Source organism: Chinchilla lanigera, unplaced genomic scaffold (assembly GCF_000276665.1).
Source record: "Chinchilla lanigera isolate Chin_1 unplaced genomic scaffold, ChiLan1.0 scaffold00140, whole genome shotgun sequence".
NCBI classification, from domain to species: Eukaryota; Metazoa; Chordata; class Mammalia; order Rodentia; family Chinchillidae; genus Chinchilla; species Chinchilla lanigera.
In genome coordinates, this window is record NW_004955541.1 from 2,094,045 (window position 1) to 2,103,252 (window position 9,208).

The window sequence follows — 9,208 nt, forward strand, 5'->3', positions numbered from 1 at the left end:
TTTTCAGCAAAAATAGCTTTTACATCCTTGCTGCCCTAGAAGAAAATACAAATCCTGCTTGTCATGAGCAGCAGGTCGGGGCCCAGGGTTCTGCCTGTACCCCAGCGCCATGGTGTCCCTGACTGTGTCACGACTGCTTCTTGGGGGAGACTGCTAAGGAGGCTCGGCTGGCCCAGCCAGGAGGCTGTAGAGCAGGAAGGGCCCGCAGAGGCTGCACTTGAACCCACTCAGGCTGCTTCCCCGCGCACCACCACACCCGGGCCGCCCCTCCAACTGTGCCCACTGCCTGCACCTCCCAGGGTGTCCAGCAAGCCCTATGATGCCCCCAGGTGCCCGAGGTGGTCCTGGAAACTCATGCCTCCCTTGGTGGGGTCAGAGCTCAGCCAGACCTCTGCAGAACTCACTCAGGAAGCTGAGTATGGTGGCCCATGCCTGTATCCCAGCCCTGGGGAGGCTGAGGCAGGCCAGCCTACATACGTGAGTTGAAGGCCAGCCTGCATGACATAGCCAGATCCTGTCTCAAATAACAACAAGAAAACACCCCCAGAAGCCTGACCTCAGCCTCAAGAGCAAGGTGCGGGGGAGTGCCCCCACAGTGCCTGCAGCACAGGTGACCCCCCACTGAGGTCAGAAATCAGATGCGCAGGAGAGCATTAGCCCCACCCAGCTTGGGTCTTGACCCTACTTATAAGTCATGCTGGATGGAAGAGCACCCCCCCACAGACAGGTCGCTCAACCCCAGGATGTGGCCTTACTTGGAAATACCGTCTTTGCAAATACAATGAGGTCATCCTAGATTAGCTCAGACCCTAAATCCTGTGACTGGTGCTGTAAGAACGTCACCAAGTAGATGTGGTGGTGCACACTTATAGTACCAGCACTGTGGGCAGTTGAGACGGAGGATCTCAAATTCTAGGCAATTTATTTTATTTTATTTATTTATTTATTTAGTCTTTTTGAGACAGGGTCTTACTATGCAGGTCAGGTTGGCCTTGAGCTCACTTTGTAGCCCAAGCTGGTCTGGAACTCGCAACAATCCTCCTGCCTCAGCCTCCTGAGTGCTGGGATTACAGGCATGTGCCACCACACCAGGCTTCTAGGCAATTTTAGAACCTGTCTCAAGAGATGAAAAATAACCAATACTTGGGAGGCCGAGGCAGGAGGATTGCCATGAGTTTGAGGCCAGCCTGCACTTCACAGTGAGACCCTGTCTTAAAAAAACAACAAATAAATGAATGAATGAATGAATGAATGAATGAATGAGAAGCTGTGGATATAGCTCAGCGTGAAGACTCTAGGTTCCATCCCCAGTACTGTACACAAATAAGCAGAAGGTCATGGGACACCAGGAAGGGCCCCTAGAGCTCTGCAGTGCTGTGGCCCTGGGACACCTTGACTTTGAACTTCTGGGCTCTGGGACAGAGGGAGGATACCGCTCTCTTGCACCCTAGGAGACGGAGGCAAAGCATGCCCACCCCACTCAGTAACTTGGCTGCTCTGCTAGGAACACCCTGTGCCGTCCTCCACCACACCCAGCTCCTTCTGTCCACCCCGCAATGGGGCAGGTCCTCAGTGGGGCCCCACCTTTCTTGGGGACACAGTGTCCAGCCGTGCGGCCCTATCCTTCCAGAGGCTGGGTCCTCCCACCGGCCCACCCCAGTGGGGCTTGAAGTCAGCAGCTCCGGGGACTCCAGGAGCCCCAGTTCACGTGCACGGGAGCCTCAGCAGTGAGCACCCTTGGAGAAAAGGGGCCGAGGGAGCAGCACCGTGCAGGAGCCCAGGGAGGCCTCTTCACGTGGAATCTGGTCGCCTTCAGCTTGCAGAGAGTGGGCAGACCCGGACTGAACTAGCCCAGACTGTTGGCACCGAAGGGTTCGGCTCCCTTCAGAGAATTACGGGCCCCACCCTGCCCTGGCCATGCCCTTCTGCTCTGAAAACGAACTTGCTGGCGTGGGTGGGGTCCAGTAGTGCCCTGAGCTCATTTATCACGCTGGATGAGACCCAGACTTTCCACGGGAAGATTCGGAAGGCAGGAGTCGGGCCGACAGATGAGGGCAGGTCCAGAGGGGGAGCCGGCCCCAGGTTCCGGAGGGCCCCTGGAGGAGCGGGTACTGCCGCTCCTGTCCCACCCACTCTGAGTGCCTCGGAAATGGGCAATCGAGCAAAGCAAGGGGGACAGGGAGAAGGGGCTCGGGACACAGGTGAGGGGCCAGACAGCCTTCTGGGCGGGGTGGCTTCCCTAGGGAGCAGGAGAAGAGCAGTCAAGATTTTGGGGACCTCTGCCCAGGAAGCAGCTTTGGCCATGTGATCCTTAAAGAGGCTTCTGAGACTAGGACAACCAGCAGGTCCCGGTTTGGGGCCTCGGTGCCCAGGCCACGGGTCCACCTGCTGTTAGACACCCGTCACCACAGAGGGGCAGAGATGCCATGGGAAGGGCGGGACTCCTCGGCCTGGAGCCAGGCCCAGCAGCCCTGATGTGGTATCTGGGCTGCACCTTGCTGTGTCCACGCCAGGCCTGGACCAATGGAGGCCACCAGCTCTCACCCTGAGGGGCTCTGGGGGGGACGGGAGCCCTAACATTACAGCACAGTGCATAGCTCAGGCACACCAGGGGGTGTCCAGGGACAGGGCTTGCACTCACAGAACTGCAGCCCTGTGGAACATGACCCCAACAGGAGCCTGAGACCACAGGAGAAGTGGCTCAGCCCAGGCTGAGGGGGGTGCTGGGCGCCCCCAGGGAGGGCCCAGGACTGCATGGCACACACAGGATGATCTCAGGATAAAGGTCCTGCCCACAGCCTCTTCGGAGGAAAATTGATTGTTGACCGAGTAGAGCAGGTACACAGCACACTGCTTCACCCTCCTGTCACTGGCTGGGGCTGCAAGCCCCCAAGACTGAAATAAGGAATTTAACCCACCCTTTTACAGTGAATTTGCAGGTTCCCTGACTCCTGTTGTGGAGAAAGAATTTTCAGGATGTGTCAGTAAAAGAGACATGAGAAGGTTTTTCTTGGGTTTTTTTTGAGACAGTGTCTTGCTCCGTAGCCCAGGCTGGCCTCGAACTTGTGGTGATCCTCGTGCCTCAGCCTCCCTAGTGCTGGGATCATAGGTGTATGCCACCACGGCCAGCAGGAGAACAATTTATTTTTTAAATTTTCCTTGTCTTTTTGAGACAGGGTCTCACTACGCAGTTCAGGCTGGCCTTGAACTCATTTATGTAGCCCAGGCTGGCCTCAAACTCCCAACAATCCTCCTGCCTCAGCCTCCCAAGTGCTGGGATCACAGGCATGTGCCACCATGCCCGGCAGGAGAACAATTTATTACTGGTAGATCTGGGATGCACTCAGGAGTGGAGTGCAGATGCACAGAGAGATGAGGAGCCCGGCGGTTGGGAGCTGGGGACCTTGCCTGTGTCTGGGTGTTTGAATTTGATCATCTACAGTCAGTCTTGTCTAGAGGGTGGGCGGGGACGGCCCACCATGGTGAGATAAGGGTGTTCGTGTGGGAAACCCAAAAGGGTGGCCCATTGCAGGGGGCAAGAGGACTTCTTGCAAGAGAAAGGGAGCAGGCAGACCCCTGCGCAGCTGAAAGGGAGCTGCCCCAGTTTACTCTGCTTTGGGAGAAGAAAAATAATAACACTGGGCGTGTGTTCTGCAGCTATAGTTTTTCTTCAAAGTACAATGTTTCAAATGCTTGTCTGCTTTCTGCCTCGCTGGTGCTTCTTCTATCCCACCTCACCCCAGTGCTGGCTGTGAACCACCACTAGGCTCTGGCCACGGCCACGTCAGTGGCCTAGACGTGACTGGGCTAAAAGCTCATAGGAAGCGGTTTGGTGAACTGTGAAGCACCCAAGGGATCAACACAACACGGCTCCAGAGGGTGCAGAGGGAGCCTGCTCTCCCACCTGCGGGCCGAGGAGCTGATTTCCGTTTGGCTGACACCGCACTATTCTAGACCCAAGCGGGCAGCCCACTTTAGGGCATTTCTTTAGGGCATTCCCCCGGCCTGACCTCATGACTGCATCATGTCTCATGGTTGGGGGATCCTCCACGTCCTCGGCCAGGCCTCCCTGAACTGGCATCTTGGACACCAACCGGCCTGGACCCTCACTCCCTGCTTCTTCCGCAGAGGCACGTCCAGTGTGGGCCCCTCCACCTGTCATCCCAGTGCTGTGGGCTGTGGGGTTATCGCATGGGCGTCTCCCACCCACCAGGCAGCAAGCCCGCCTGCTGTCACCCAGGAGCTTGGACTGAAGACACCAAGGCCACGCATATGGCACGCTCCGTGGGGAGGTAGGAAGTGGCCAGAGAGCATTGTGTGCTCGGTGCAGCCCAACAAGCCCCCACCTCCACCTCGGCAGTGTCCAGCACTGTTTGATTGTTTGTTTTGGTTTGGTTTTGAGGTGGGGGGTCTTGCTATGTAGTACAGGCTGGCCTCGAACTTGCAGCGATCCTCCTGCCTCAGCCTCCCAAGTGCTGGGATTACAGACGTGCTCCAACATCCTTGGCTAGTGTCCAGCTTTGTTGAGTATGGTCTCCTGGAACATGGCATAGTAAGGAAACCCTCCAGGTAGCCAGGTGTGCTGCACGCCTGTCATTCCAACTACTCTGGAGGCTGAGGCAGGAGGATCAAGTTTAAACCCTGCCTGGGCAATTCAGTGACAGATCTTGTCTCAAAATAAAGGATGAAAGGGCTGGGGCTGGGGCTAAGGGCGGAGGCCCTGGGTGACAGTGGCTCTTGTATGTGCTTTGAGAGCAGAGGGCACATTCCAGCCCTGGGCTTGCCTGCACCCCTCCCCAGCCTCCAGCCTGGAGCTGCTGGGGATTAAGAGATTTTCCAAGGGGTTTGTGGCCCAGAGGGCACCTCCCACAGAGGACAGGGTGGCCTCGCTCTGGAGTCACCGGGAGGGCAAGAGGCCCCGTGCCTGCTCCCTACCCACTGCAGAGGTCACGGAGGGAGAGGGAACACTGCAGCCTCCGCCACCCTCTTTGGTGGGAAAGGACTGATCTCCGGGGACAGGCAGAGACGAGTTGCTGAGGATCTAAGTGGCCGGCGTAATCCTGGCTGTGTCCCTGCTTGCAGCACTTAGTCACCCTCGGCTTTGCCGGAAGAGCCAGGCTGTGTTGGGACAGGGTCCCTTGAAGAGCACAGGGCAGCTGGCCCGCTTGGTGCTGCTGTGTGCAGGGCACAGAGGGACAGGTGTGGGGCATCCTGGTGGAGGGGAGACTTGTGGGGCTGTCCGAGCACCTGGGCAGAGCGCCTGGGCAGAGCAGCAGTCGGAGGGTGTGACTGGGTTGCACCGGGTGTGGGCCAGGTGGCCTTGGGGTGCTGGGCTCCAGGTGCGGGCCCAGGGCCCAGCCTGCATGCAACGCACTCCTGTTACTCCGATTCACCCCAGGAAGCAGTGGGACCTCAGTGGCCCTGCTCTCTCTTCCCCTGGGTGAGGTGACAGCATCCACCCGCCCCATCTGGCCACAGCAGGGTCGGTTCCCTCCCTCTGCCAGCCCAAGGCCTCTGAGTTCTGGCCAAAGAGCCCACCCAGCTGGGCTACACTGGCACGGGGGAGCCCACGTTCCCACTGGGGTCGCCTGGGGGTGGGTGCTTGCCCACCACCACTGTCTTCCCCACCGGGATGCCTAGTGGCAGAGGGTCAGGGCCACCCCATGGTGCCTCTGGAGACCCCTCACTCCTGCTCTTCCTGCTGCTCTGTGCGGGAAGGCAGCCCAACCATGTGGTTTGCAGACAGTCAAGGCCCCTTGGCACCAGCAGCCCCAGCAGTGAGAGGAGAGCGGACCCTGGGCGGGGCCCGGCGTGAGTCCTCTCCCGAGGTCTCCGGATCTAAGGACCCGCTGCTGCGCTCCCTGTCCTACTGGGCCTCAGAGCTGACCTGGTCCTGGCTGCTGAGGGCTGGGGCTGGTGAGTGTGGGGTACTAGAAGACAGCCTGTGCCCATCAGAAGGGCACCAGAGGGTGGCATCCCAGCCAGCAATGGGACCTCACCCTCGCCCTTGCCCGGGAGCAGAGGCTGCCTCAGTTGTCTTCCACCTGCTTCCTCCAGCATCAGGGCCCAGCCCAGGCCCTGGGGGGTGGTTTCCTGGGTCTGCCCAGACCTTCTGGGTCCGCCTCTGGTCTCATCAGTTGACAGGTTGTGATACAGAGACCTTCACAGGGATGAGAAATGCAAACTAACTGCTGGGCCCTAAACTGTGACTCAGCCAAGGCATGATTTGTGTTCTGAAGCTGTCAGGGACTTGAAAGGGTTTTGTTAAAAATGGTGTCTTTTCACTTGGGCCTACAAATGCCCAATAAGTAACTAAAAGTAGAACAACCTGGGCGTAGTGGTGCACACCTGTGGCCCCAGCACTCAGGAGGCTGAGGGAGGAGGATCTCCAGCTCAAGCCCAGCCTGGGCTGCAGAGTGAGACCCCATCTCAAACCCTTCCCCGTCAAACCAAAAGCAAATAAAAGTAGAACAAAGCTGGACCTTTATTTGAAAACTCTGGGTCAAATCCTTCCCAGCTCTACAGAGGAGGCTTTGTTATGAGTGTCTGGCTAAAGGTTGCCGGAAGGTTTAATAGCCCCAAGTTTGGCCCACTTCTCACCACTGCAGACTGAGGACACCAGGATGAGCGGTTTATGGGGACCTTCAGCTGTGCCTTAGTCTGCACTGCCCTACACTTGCCACTTGGAGTCCAGCGGAGATCACAGGACCAGCTGTGCCGTCAGCCGAGAGTCCCCCTGTGGGCACCGTGTGGCCCTCGAGTAGAGAGGACCAGCCCGGGGCCATGGTCCCTGCACCCTGGCCACCTCAGCAGACCCTCATGCTGTCCTGCCTGGGGGTGGCCAGGCTGACCCTGGCCTTAGAGTGGCCCCTCGTGCTGCCCGCCCTGGGGTCCTTCCTTCTCCTCCTTGCTCTTCCCTTCCTTGCGGGAAGGAGCTGGAGCTATGTCAGAGCTCTGTGTCCCTTCACCTTCTGTCTTTCAAGGACAGTTTCCCCTGCAATCTTCATGCTTCAGTTATAACTTCCATCCTCACTGAAGCAAGGACCCACGCTGCCTGGTGCACAAGACCAGCAGGACACGAGGCCTATTCACCAAACTTTGGTCCTTTCTTCTTCCTTTTTCCTTCCTTCCTCCCTCCCTCCCTCCCTCCCTTCCTTCCTTCCAGGCCTGGACCTCGGGGCAGACCCAACCCTGCCCCACTGGGGCCCCTTCAGGCCTTCACCTGCTCCCACATCCACTCTTCCCTGTGTGCCCCTCGCCCACGAAGGAGAAACCTTCACCTAACCCTCAGCTCCTCGTTGCAACAGTCCTCCCCACCAAGAATCCTTATGAAGTTTCTCCAGCACAAATCCTGGTTTTTCATTTCACAATCTCCTTCCTGACACCTGCCAAAACAGCTCCCGTGCCCTGCGGGAGGTGACAAGCCCCCTGCCCGGCTCCTGGCCAGCTCCTGCCCAGCCAGGCTGTGCCCTGGGCCCTCCCCAGGTCCCTGCGCTTGCTTCATGCTGCTGGCCCCTCATCTTCCCGGGAAGCCGCAGCTCCCTCGAGTGGTGAGCTGTTTGTGTGGACACAGGGCGTGCACGGCCCCTGGAACCTTCCCTGAGTTCTTGTGTCTGGCCCCTGAGGCTGGGCAAATCTTGGAAGGAACAAAGCCAGAGTCCCTGCCCTGCGGGCTCTGAGTGAGCAGGTGGTGGCCGTGACCCCACACTGGGGCACCGTCCTGTGTCCCGTGGGGAGGGGAGGGGTTGACCCCAGGGCTGCGGGCAGGGACCGTGCCCAGGGTGCAGCCAGGTTCCCCAAGTCCAGTCCCACAACAGACATCACGCAGGCAGGGCAGGGACAGCAGGGTGTCACCACGGTGCCCATGTGGCCCAGCAGGGGAGAAACCCAGGCGGAGGCAGGGAAAAGGAGCTTTGGGGTCAGCACCACCTTGCCCGAGTGGGCCCAGGTGTCCACGCCCCGTGCTCAGCCTCTGGGGAAGGGGGTCCTGGCAGCCAGTGCCCCCTGCACAGGGTGGAGATCTCATCTTTGCCTTTCCCAGGAGCTCAGGTCTACTCGCCAGGGACACCCCTCAAGAGCTTCCAGGGCACTTCCTGCCTTGGGGCAGCAGCCGGCATCTGTGCCCTGGAAGAGCCAGGCAGAGAGCTCAGCAGCTTGAGCCTGGGTGGGGTGGCCAGTGTGGAGACACGGGGTGGCTTCCTGGACAGCGACAGGGCCCAGGTAACAGCTGACCTGGTACCGCCCAGGGTGGCAGCGGGTGCTCCAGCCCACACAGGGGACTGTCCCAGCCCTGGGGCTCTGGACACTGGCCTTCTCTCTCAGGAGGCAGCTGACTCTCAATTACCCTTAATTACAGGGAGAGGCGAGGCCACCGCCTGTGGGGAGTTATTCCTTTTACCTCTGGAAGGTTTGGGCCTGCCCTTCCTGGCTGGGAGGATGGTCATTAAATCTCTCAGAAGAGGGCGGATGGGGACAGGGACGGGGGGTGGGGGATGGGGAACGGCCTCTCTCAGATTTCGCCCGTCTCAGCAAGACAGAGCTCCAGGTGACCCAAACCGCTGCAGGGCCCCCTCTGGGTGGCAATACTGAGGGGCACCTCCCAGGGGCCTAAGTGCCTCCCTCACCCACCTGTTGGAGAGCACCAGCCACAGACCCTGGCCTCCCATTCCAGCAGCCCTGCTCTGCTCCGTCAGCAGGGGGCACTCGAGCACAAGACCAAGCCACACCTGTGACCAACCAGTTCCTGGGTGAAGTCGCCCTGGCCCTGCGGGTCCTTCCCCAACACAGCGTGACTACTAGGAGAGGCCCCAGCCTTGAAGTCAGGGCTCTCCAAGCAAACACTCAAGGGAAACGTGGAAATAAGGACACGGATGGCCTTCAAATCTGTTTGTTCTTTTGAGTGAGACTGGGTCTCTCTATACAGCGGAGGCTGACTTTGGAACCCTTGATGATCTTCCTGCCTCAGCCTCCTGAGTGTGGGTTTACACATGCACACCACCACACCTGTCCCTCATTTCTTGCTGTCCCTGGTCCCACCTTGAGCTAGCCCTCGAAGTGCTGTGATCCCGAGTTGCCTGCCTGCCCAGCCAGGCCAAGCCCGCCTGCCTCAGCCTTATCCTGAAACTTCTCCCTTGTGGGCTAGAGTGTCTCAGCCCCAGGGTCACGTAGCCCAGGACCATTCAGCCCTGTCACCCTGAGCCCTCCCGTA